At 44.5% G+C, this 12,365-nt stretch overlaps 1 long non-coding RNA gene across 1 annotated transcript; it reads right to left on the reverse strand.

The window, feature by feature from the left end:
* Nucleotides 1-7,727: 7,727 nt before the first annotated feature.
* On the reverse strand, nt 7,728-12,023 carry LOC119271959. The gene is made up of 7 exons (XR_005134672.1): nt 11,239-12,023; nt 11,051-11,104; nt 10,813-10,948; nt 10,582-10,726; nt 9,885-10,151; nt 9,555-9,690; nt 7,728-7,819 (listed from the first exon to the last, which is right to left on the reverse strand). It is a non-coding gene; the product is annotated as an uncharacterized LOC119271959 (long non-coding RNA).
* Between the last annotated feature and the right edge of the window lie 342 nt (nt 12,024-12,365).

Here is a 12,365-nt window from a genome sequence, read left to right on the forward strand (position 1 = left end):
GATTCACAGGAAGAGTAGTTTAATGTACAAACATTATCGACAAATGGAAATGTAATGAAGAAATGGATGGGCAAGATATCATTCAAATATATGATGCCTGGTTAAACATGATGGCATTGCACATTTCACATATATTATGGCTAGCTAAAAGACATGAGACCGCATAATTCCCATATATGATATAGAAACTAAACAAGTGGCATTACAGAACATGTCTAAACTAAGAAGATGACATATATGATGTCAAAAGTAGGCACTGCAAGGCAACATATGCATGATACGACTAACATCATCATGCCAAGGTAGAGCAAACACCTTGCGGGGTAAATAAGAGTGGTCAGCTACGTCTAAATCCGCCTCAGAACAAATATCTTCCTCTGGATTACAATCTGGAGAGGGGAGGGGGGAGGGTTTGCCATTGAACCCACCATGGAGCGATGTTGCATGACATTGTATTGGCGCGCAAAACTCTTCTCTTTTTCTCTATATGTTCAGCATGACTGTGTACAATATCTGACATGCATACAAAAAAAATATGGTGAGATTATGTAAGGAGAGCATGCAGAAATCTAGAGTGATGGTAACAACCAGTGGATGGATCCAAAAATAATGATAGCACGCTGATGATTGCTTTAATTTAATAAAAAGACAGTTGATGATTGCTTTATTATTTGTTTCCCACCCAAGATGAACAACATAGGCATACCCTAGGTGAACCAGATATTAGACAGAGATACTATTCATTGCTGCCTCGATATGTGCCCCAGAACTAATTTAGAACTCAAGTTTGAACATTAATTTGGACCTGACTTGGAGTCTAAGAGGTGAGCATGACGATAAAGTAGGAGGTAATTTTAAGCAATGAATAACATAAGCAGAAACAAAAAAGTGCGACCTCTCTTGTGGACCCGTGTACTCCTCGGGTTCATCTGCTGAGTCGATGATGGTGATGCCGTTGCGGTGGGTGCCGGCGCCAGGGAAGGAGATATGAGGAGGCGAAAGACAGTCAGGAGTTGTGATGTCTGGTTTGGTGAATCCTTCTGTCGATGGAGCAGCTTAGGTGAGGTGGACAACATCGCGAAAGGAGCAGGACAAACCACACAAAGTTTTCTTCAACACCTACCTGTAACTGAAGTAATTCTGTAAGGGCTCATTTGGCTTGCATGATTCCAAAAACGCAGGGATAGGAAAAACACTGGAATAGGATAGGAATGCACATGGTAAACAGGGCATTTGTAAACACATGATTTCTGTCAACTTGGGTGTTTGGTTCACAGGAATTGGAAGAGCAACAGAATGCGAAGAAATATGACCAAAATAAAGTGAAACCATATGAAAGCGTGTATAGTTAGAATGTTATTCTACCACTAATGCACTTGGTCTTGTTTTCATGCATAGGATTTTTAAAAGTAGGTCCAGGTGGATGTTTTGCTCCATTTCTTTTAACAAAATGCATGAATAATTGAATAGTAGAGTGCCATAGGAAAATTTCCAATTGCTATGTTTTTCCGTTGAACCAAAATAGCCCTAATGGATTGACATGAATGTAGAGTAATAAGTGATGCGACAGGTGTACAACCTCTTTGCCATAACCGTGCCGACCTCAGCATCATTGGGTTGGTCGCTAAAGAAGTTGAGGCAGAGGTGTCTGTCAGAGGTGTGGAGTAAGATCTGAGGAATCTGTAAATGACGTCTAGGGCACTGCTCTGTTGTGATGGATCGTTCCGTCGTTGGAGCAGCTCCGGTGAGACGTAAGACGTCGAGGCTGAAGCAGCACAAGACAAACATCGTTAATCTCAAGTGGGATTCTAATAGCATCTCCTATAGATGATGTAAAATACATTACCAAAAAGTGATAGATGTAAAATTTACATCACCAAAAACCACCTGACTACAACAGATGAGGTAAAATCTGTTGACTATGAACTTAACTGTCGAAACTAAAATTTACTGTGGAATCTGAATGTTACTGTCCAAACTGAACGCAATGGTAGCAGAGAGACACTTCACATGTAGTTTAGGGAGGGCCTGCAGTTCATCTTCAACCTGCACCCCCCTGAGCCGCCAGCCACCACCGGTCGAAACAACTCCCCACCGCCGGCCCTCGCCGCCCTGGCCAGCCCTCTAGCCCCCTCGTGCTGAGCTTTTTCTCCAGTGATCCCCACGCCACCGCCCCCCCACTGCTGGCGACCACCGCCCCCACCCTGAACCCAAAGATAGATAGTGGGGTACCTCTCCGGTGAGCCCCCTCCCCACTACGGGTGGTTCTTCCTTAACTCCGGTGAGCCCCCCCCACCCCCTGAAAATCGACTGACCCAAAAGTCGATTTAGTCGACTGAAGTGTAGCTAAATTGGAGCAGAGTAGTAGCACGCGCGAGCGAGCGAGAGTCGGAGCAGCAGCAGCAGCGCGAGTGAGCGAGCGAGAGCCGGAGTAGCAGCAACAGATCTGGCTGGTATGGACGCCGCCACCAAAGGGGCCTCGCACTGGGGGAGAGCCGCCATGGAGATGTCGCCCGCGGCGTCGGCTTCGAGGTAGCCGCTCCATGGGGGTGCGGAATGGAGCACCGTCGGCGCCGGGAGGTCGAGTTAAGGAGAAGGTGCGATGCGATGAGTGTACAACCTCTTTGGTGGCGCCGAGTAGGCCTCGGCTTCATCCGAGGAGTCGGTGAGGATGCTATGGTTCCGGTGGAGCAGGTTAAGGCGGCGCTGTGGGGATGGAGCAGCCGCGATAGACGAGGCGATCGTCGGAGCATCTCCTTGGAGGTGAAGGATGGGGCGGCTGAACCGGCGGGACGACGAGATGGACGATGGATCCTCTTCCAGGGAGGTGGATGAGGGACGTCGAGCTATTGCAGTGGACGACATCGTCGGGGAAGAGCCTCCGGCTAGGCAGCGATGAGGTGGCGGACGGAGGAGGGTGGGGTTTCGTAGGTGGAGCGGAGAGGTTATGGAGGCCTGGGATTTCGAATCATGAAAAGGAGGCGATGGGAGGGGGGACCATGACTTAGGGACGCGCTTTTCCAAAAAATAGGGTGTGTTACAAAAGTACCCCTACCGATTTGAACTAGCGGCCCTTTCAAGTCAAGGTTAGAAGCGAGATTTTGCGTGTCGGGATTTGGCAGCTGGAGGGAGTTTTCACGCGCGTTGTAATGTCGGGATAGCAAGGTGCGGGTTGTGAAGGCGCAAGTTTTGTGAGCACGATATCTGAATTTTCGAGATATAACAAGGCGCGCGTTCAATTTTAGGGACAAGCCTAACGTGTAATATTGTACTTGTACGTACCAAATAAATTCTCACTTCCCTCAATGAAAAAAAGAAAAACGAAAACTATTCACACCACACAAAGAGAGAATCTTGTCCCGTTTTACTATACAAATGCTACTCAAAGCTATGAATCCATGTTATGTCCAATTAAATTTTTTAGCTGGCTGTATAATGCATATAACCTACTCATACCAACATTTTAGTGCATTCCAAATATCTATACTACCGCTGCAATTCGAACTAAATTTGAATTCGTTTCTCTATTTGAATAAGAATCTACAATCATGGTTGTTGCCAACTTCAACCATCATTCGTGTATTACCTTAACAACACACCATATGATTACTATAGAGATAGATATGAACTGTGTGTACTATATAAACTCGAATTCAATTTTTTGAATACACTTGATGTTGATTTCAAATAATAGTACATTTGATGTACTAACTAGATATTCATAATCAAAACCATGTTCCATACGTGCACCGTGTTTATCACACAAAGTACAGTGCCCCGCCCCCTACATTATGGCATGTATTTAGCCTTGAGCTGCAAAAGCCACACATTAGCCCAAATTATAATAAATGTTCTACATTATGGTATCTTCTTCAAGTATCCGTATCCACTTTTTTATAATGAATTCCGATCTCTGTTCGTCTTTTACACCTTCACGATCCTCTTCTCTTTGTAGCTAGCTAGCGCTAACTTTCTATCGTGCATGCACACGCCCGCCCCCTCTCACCCTCCCTCTGCGTCCCCTCCATCTCGCACGTTCGCCATTTCTCTTTAGGTCGTTCACCCGTGGTGTGTTTATGCCCCCCGGCTCCTTCTTTCCGACACACACCGATCGATATACCTCTCTAGCAAAGTGTGCCTACCACAAACACATACTTCCCCTCTTCTCTTCTCACCGTCCATGCCCCCTATGTCCAATACGGCTCCACGTAGGTGCACACTCCCGCCCCTCTTTTCATCGATCTCATACTCGCACACTCCTCCCCCCTCGACATAGGAGTCCTCTCGCACCATCTCCTAGCACTACTGCAGGATGCTGCTAACGCGACACTTCGATCAGAGACCCTTAGAGAAACTATGTGCGATGCCATAATCGCAAATGGTGCCGTATGAAAACCGTTAGAAATGTATAAAACGTTTGCGATGATGGATGCATCAAACACGGTTCAGGTTTTAGTTGCGTGTGCCATGAAGGGCATACGGTTCAGTTCAATTAACTGTTTGCGATGAGGAGGAACAAAAGAAATGGGCAGCCAGATGAAGGCGTGTGCGATACACAACATACGGTTCACTCGGATGAACTGTTTGTGATTAGGAAACACAAAAGAAACGGGCAGCCAGATGAAGGTGTGTGCGATATACAACATACGGTTCACTCGGATGAACTGTTTGTGATTAGGCAACACAAAAGAAACGGTCAGCCAGATCAAGGTGTGTGGGATATAAGGCATGCGGTTTACTCGGATGAACTGTTTGCGTTGACACAAGAGTACATAAACGGTTCAACTTAACATGACGTGTGTGTTGTGCGATGGGATTGCATGCGGTTCACTCGGCCCTTGTCGTCAGTGTGTGACCTCTGTGGCAATCGTTCACTCCCCAGGTGCCTCTTCGTGTACCATGGCAACCATCCAACGACTCTTCGCCTTTCCCTCTCGATTTGGAACTGTTGTTGCACGCTAGCTTTCCCCCCTCCTCCATTTGCCTTCACCCTTCCTTCTGGCATTGTTTGATCATCTTCTTCATGGAGGGAACAAGTCGGAAACGACCCCGTTATTCTTGCCCCAATCTGAATGATGACGCGGTGGAGGAACTCATTGATCGGTGCGACGTCATCACCTCGGCTAGCATGGCAGGTTCATTCAAGACCATTCTCGACTCAACTAATAACATCATTACAAGGAACGCAAGGGTCCAGGAGCGGTTTGATCTCCCCTATCTTCTTCGCCGTGACCCTGCTGACTGGCGCAGGGACAAGGGAAGCCTCGCCTTGTGTAAGTTGATGCCGCTTGATAATGATACGCCATGATGTTAAGATGCCATCGCTTGAGGGCAAGGCTTGGGTAGGCACAAATGGAGATTGGGTTGTTTATATTGGGTACAACTGCGAGTGGGAACTTGTGAATGTGTACACTTGTCACCGGGTTCCACTTCCAAAAATCTCAGACTGCCCAGAGGTTGAGCACACAGATGGTCTAAGTGAGTTCAAATACGATCATGGTAACTGTCGTCTATGAAAGATAGCAATTTGTCGAGTTCCCAACCGCTCTTGGGATTACACAAACTATGAAGTTGTTGCTATCTTCGACAAGCTTGTTCCCTTCCTTACTTTCATGCCTCGATGGATATTGCTCAAAAATCAGTTTCTATACATGGATGAGTATTATGATGCAATTTAATACAAGGATCTTGTGTTTGCTACCTCCACTCGTGGCATTGTTTTTGCATGGAATCCTCATGATTTTGGTACGTTTGTCTTCCACCATAATTATAATTGTTTCATCCACATGCATGCGGGTTAGCTAGTTTCCCTTTACTAATTAACCTTCTTGTGTTTCCAAGGTCCTGTGGACATTCCACCACCTATACTTGAAAATTTTATTCACGAGCATGACGACGAGCAGGACCCATATACTCAGTGGCGCCTGGCAACTTATTCCGATGGATCACCTCTTCTTGTCTGTATACGGGGCACTGCTGATGTTACTAAGGAAGCAGGTGTTGTATCGTATGGTCGCACTCTCGGAACCTATTCCAACATCCGTTGCAGGGTGTTCGGGATGGATACTGGTGTACTAGCGCCAACACCTTCTCCCTGGTTCAGTATTGAAAGTCTTGGAGGAAACTCGCTCTTCCTTGGACAAAACTATCCAATGATGGTGGAAGGCGATCCAGCTGCTGTCAACACAACGTTACTACCATTTATGAGAAGCAACTGTATCTATACCTCGGACATTGCAGTGGTTCCCTACCCTGGTCATGATATAGTAGGCCACTTCAGCGTAGATGATCAGCCCCGCGTTGGTCTTGAGATTGACAGTAGCTGGCCCTTCCAAGAGAATCACTTCTGGTTCAAAGCAAGAGTTTCCAACGCCGACGAGTGGTTGAGCCGAAGTTCATTTCATCACTTTGTTATTTGTTGTGTGAGAAAAACTTTACTAGAATGTTTTGTTGGAAATGATCTATAATCCAACGTGTATCCTCGTTGTTGTTGTGGGTTGATGACTTGTTGTATGTAATCAATGGTACATTTGCATATGTGTCCATGAACTCACGCCTGCTAGTGGTGTCCATATGAACAGTGCTAGTGATTTTAGTTGCAAAAATTAGATAGTGCTAGTGATTTGTAGCTGCATATTTTTACAAATCGTAGTGTTACAAGGTTGACAAATGGCAGTGTTACTAGATAAACACATGTCAATCTTTCCAGTTTGAGAAATGGCAACATACCCAAAATGACAGATATGCAAATCTTACCCAATTGTTTGTACGTGGTTGCACATGGGTCATGCAAAACAACCATTTGCGTTGAAGGCATGCAGAAATCCTACTCGGCACATTTTCCCTTGGCTTCCTGGGGAAGCTGTCGGATTGCATACAGGTGTTCTAACTAAAATGTTTGCAATGAGTTTTTTATATTTAAACTAGTACAAATGCCCGTGCGTTGCACCGGACAAAAAATGAAATGTAACCTGCTCCACATGCCATTATGCAACATTTTTTAATTTAATTTTTGAAAACATCAGAGATAAGATTACACTGAGTATTTCTTTTTGTACAATGAAATTTGGACGTCAGAAATAAGTACATATGTACCGATCTTCTAAGACTGCTCGTGTCAACGAAGCACATTCAAGTATTCTACTGACCTTTTTCTTCTTGTGGTTGGATTTTGGAAGAGAATCATCATTCAACACAAGCTTGTTCACTCCCCAATAGATGGAAGTAATGACAAGCCCAAGAAGTACCACTATGCCCATCATTCCTTTCAAAGATACTTCCCAACCATCAACTCTTGGACCCATTGTCCTGCGCAAATTTGAGAAATACTTCACAGTACACCCAGAAAAGATAAAGGCAATATTTTATTTACCCCAAGCCAAATAGAGGGTAGAATTATTTTGCTTCATCAACTATGGTGATATGAAAAAGATTTAATCAACTCAACTGGAGCACAAAGGGCTATCATTTAATAAGAAAGCTGACCAAATATGAAATAAATACTCAAACTCAAAATTCCATATGGCAGGCACAATAATGACATGGAAAAATAAAGGCATCACAAAGGTACCTCAAGGAATTAAAACTGAGGTAAGGGTTGCGGTCAGTGACCGGAAGTAGAATATGCTTAACTTGGGACAGAGCATCAATCGCTAAAGAACTTCCAGATTCAGTCACTTCAGCCCTCACTGGTTAGAAAGCAAAGGCAAACAAACATCAAACAGTAGGTCTTAGATCAACCATCCATCATACCTCTTCAAACATAATCAGAAGTAAGGATGTTCTTTGCAAGTTTGATTACAAATCACCACAAATTTCCCTGCATAGAACAAAGTCAAGCATGGTGAACAATTCACTAACTTCGGTGCAGCAAAGGAAGGCCAATACATTGTCAGAAGCGCAACTATGCTTGGTCAGACACACAATCATTAGAACATCACATACAAAAAAATCAGCAGCAGCAACCTGAACCCACTGCACCTCACTCCAAGTGAAAGCAAAATAACTAATCTTCAGTACACGTAGTGACAATACAAAGCGACGGCCAAGCAATCAGCGTACAAATCTCAAGAAGACTTCAAGTCAGAGGCCGCCACCCGCGCGCCTCCGCAGGGAACCCGGCCGGGGGCCAATGGGCCACAGCCATGGTCACCACCGTCTGGGGAAGCAGCTCCGGGGCCGTGCCGGCGGCCGGTAGCACTGCCCCCGCGGTGCGCACCGAAGGCCAAGGCTGCGCCGTGGGCGCCGCCTCTGTTGCAAGCTGGTGCGCTATAGAATGCTGCCTTGCCGACCATGTGCCATCGCCCCGCAGAGCGTCTTGGCCAAAAATATGAAACATAATGCTATGGCATGTTTAAAACTTTTTATAAAGTAAAAATATTTCAGAAAAATAGACATCACAGTTTTCCATATGTATCACACAATAATGTTTAGACTTTGTAGTTTTTTCTAAGAAGGTTGACCATATATTCAATACCAGTTGTTGAAATAGGAACACATAGTTCTGCATTTCCACTCTACACATTGTTATTTCAACAAAAATGAATCCATTTTCAGATATTTGTCATATTTATGAACTTCAAATTGCTCATTGTTTGAAGTATTCGACAGTCTGTACACAGTCAGGGCAACATTGGACAGAGGATGATAAGGGTAAGAAGATGGACCAGACACCAGATTAGTGGACGACTATGGGATGACCTCATAATTCAGAAGGGAGTCAAAGTAATACTCCCTCCGTTCCAAAAATAGATGACCCAACCTTATACTAACTTTGTATTAAAGTTAGTACAAAGTTGAGTCATCTATTTTGGAACGGAAGGAGTACATGATAAGACATCCTTAAATTCAGCATTCAAGGTCGTAATAATATCCTGATACTACAGATATGCTGACAGCAGAGCACGGTGTCCGTACCAAGTGGAACCAAACTTGTAGGCAAGTAAACCTGACACCATACCAATATGTAAATAAGAAGCAAAAGCGCAAGGAAAACATAGATCACACAAAGGACCGAGAATTTGTGGCATAAATTACCAAAAGCAACCGGTTGTCCTATAGTTCAAATCAAATTCTAAAGCGGAGGCTGAATATGGTAGAGACCCATCATCTTTGTATTTTAAAACTTGTAGCGCCAGGAATTACTCAGGGACATTGTACACTGCAACAATTTAGTGTTTGCTTGTACATCACCGAGGACATATAGCTCCATCTGTAAATTCAGTAAATTTGTACAAATTCAGTATATTGACAAGGATCAATATGTAGCTGAGCACCCTCTCATATTGATCGTTGTGGACCTATACACGGGGCAAATTAGTTACCCACACAAATATACGCACACACACATGGGGGTCTAGAAGAAGAAAAACCGGATCATCTGTAGGTGTTATATCTTTGCAGAAGGTAAAACCTTAGAGGTACCCTAAGTAAAATTCAATGTGTGTAAACTGATCTGACAAGTGAAACTTTAATTTAACAAACATGGCAATAACTAATTCCGATAAGAAGACATGCTTGATTATATGATCTAAACAACAACCTTGTTATATTACCTGACGATATAGGGATGACTAAAACTTAAAGTCCATAAATTAAGAAGTAATAGGTCACATGTTGCAGAAGAGGACCACGCTTGAATTTCCAAACGTTTATCAAATGATCAAAAAGTCCAGTTTGAGACGCTATCATCTGCAGCAGGGAAGTATAGTAACATCAGGGCAGTATAGTTAGAAGCAAAAATAATGCAACTAAGCCATCATGATGAAAAAGGTAAAACTAATACAAACAGAGTACTACAGAGAACTACCAATATCACTGATACGTACTGGATCCAACACACACAAAAATCAACAATCTTAGTATCTCAGGCCCACCTCACCTACCTCCTGTTTAGCTGTGTAGTTGCAGTGCCGACCAAGCAGCATGACACTGCCAACGCGCGCCGGTGATCAGCATCAGTGTGAACTCGCCATCAACGAAATGATCTTTCCCTTGTTCTATCAGCGGGAGGTATACTTTTCCAACACTGAACATTCGGACTTCTCAGACAAAATATTTGGACACACATGAGGATTAATTTTTGGAATTCATTGGCGCATGCATACATTTTATTTTTCGTCGAGTAGCTTGGGGAATGAGGTCCCTTTAATCTGAATAAGAAAAATACAGAAGTTGTTTATCACTCTATCCAATATTTCACCACTACTATATGGTTCCTGTAGGTTCGGGTTTATTCTGAAAAATAGTAGCATCATTATTAGCAACGTTCAGTAGGTCATTGCCTCTATATGAATTGGCCTTTTGGATATGTGATTCCACTCTTTTAAAATTTATTCAGTATAATCCTTGTACAATGTGTGAGAAATCTAATAAAATATGTTTAGACCTTGAGAAGCATATTAACAAATAGGTGGCTAGCACGATTGGCAAAACAGAGCTTGATGGATGACAGAGAAAGAGAGACAGATAGAGAGAGTATTTTTAGACCTTGAGAAGCATATTAACAAATAGGTGGCCAACACAAACTTGCAAAACATAGAATACTGTATGAGAGAGAGATTGGGCTGCAACGTTGCTTACACATAAATTTTCTTGTGGACATTCAGCAACTGGATCATGACTTGGGGTGAGGGATCCATGGTGGTCATAAAAGAACCCGCATTTTCGAGATCTGACAGCAGCTGACTGTTGACTCCCTGTTTGGGCTCCGTAGACGCTCACGCAGCTGGAATAAAAGGCACCTATTACCTTTCTTTCACGAATTACATTGCATCAGAGAATGGTATAGGGCAAGGCAAATCACAAAGTAACCTGGTTAACCTATTGCAATATCAGCTCCTTTGTTTTGTTTTCATGGAGCTGATTCTCTATCCACACAACAACCATCTCACCGGTTGTGCCCATAACATCCGAGCCAACATTTTCTTTACCGACAACAGATTCAATCCTGTTGATGCAGAAATTTATTCCATCATGAAAATGAGTTTAATTGCAGCACTGGAAGGGTAGTTAAATTCATGTACATCACAACCCATCATAAGGAACTAACCTGACAGCGTGAGTACCATCAAATAAACACATATCGACCTTACTTTATGTGGGCCTGTATGCATGGACATAGAGCATTACCATATTATTTGCAATTTACGGATAATTCACAAAAGAATCATCTCACGAGAAACTCTTCTATGGATGGAATTTTGAACAAGCGACGAGAAAATAGAGAAAATGGCATACCTCTGCAATTAACAAATTGAGGATCGTCCCTCTGTACTGGCTCAACACTTGTTTACATTCCATGCAGATAATTTCCTCAGCTCCAATTGCATGGCTCCGTGAACAATTATAGCCTGCAAACAACATAACATAGGCAACAATCTAGTCTAACAAAAGACATAATCTATTTCTGTATTTCAAGGCCATGTTGTGCAGAAGTATTTTCCATCCTACTAATATGTACCTAGAGGGTTAGACAATTCTGAAACTAAAGAAGGCACCTCAAATACTCACCAGGTTTCTTTGTTCCTCACCTGTCAGTGCACGTCGGTGACAGCCGGAGGAAGCCAACATGCATCCACCTGCAAGGACTTCGCCCCGCCGCGCCGGATCCCTCTTTCTCCCGCGCCTGTCTACCGTCGCCTGGCTTCGGCGAGTTCCTGCCGAGATCGTCGCACCGTCCGTTCTTTCTCCCTCACCTCATATCTCCTTTCTGCCCAGGGGCCGCCATGGATCCGCCCGGGAAGCCGCACTCCGTCCTTCATACGCGTCACCGACGACCTCCCCATCGCCACGCATGGATCTGGGTCCTGCAAGTTCCGTCCCCCGATGTTCTGCATTGAATGCGAGCGCTCCCGGGCGGCACACAGCGAGGAGCTCGGGCACGCGGAGGAGAGGAGTTGAAGCGAAACAGTGGCGAAGGGCGCTGCAATCGCCGTCGTCAGCCGGCGGCCGGCGCGGCACCGTATCGAGCACGGCGCGGGATCGCGCCTCCTGGCGGCTGGGATCGGGAGGCGACGGAAAGAACCGCGGGTTGATTCTCTGAAACCACAGGGGTTTTTTTTGTAGCAACTTGGTCCTCGAGCGACGGGCCAACTTGGCCCATATGCGTGAGACGTCAAAAGAAAGGCCTGACCTGAATTACTTAATTTCGTGGATAGGTCAAGGTGGGCCGGAGGTACGAGACGGGAGGATGCTCGATCGCGTGCTCGATCAGGCGATCGCACGAAGCTCAAAATTTAGTATCACCTTGATTATGATTTAAATTTAAAGTGAATGCGTAAATTCACGAGAAGAAGCGCATTCTGACGGTGAACCCGGAGACTCAATTCGTGCTTTATTATTAGGGAGAGAAACCATTGACCTTT

Source organism: Triticum dicoccoides, chromosome 3A (assembly GCF_002162155.2).
Source record: "Triticum dicoccoides isolate Atlit2015 ecotype Zavitan chromosome 3A, WEW_v2.0, whole genome shotgun sequence".
Taxonomy (NCBI): Eukaryota; Viridiplantae; Streptophyta; class Magnoliopsida; order Poales; family Poaceae; genus Triticum; species Triticum dicoccoides.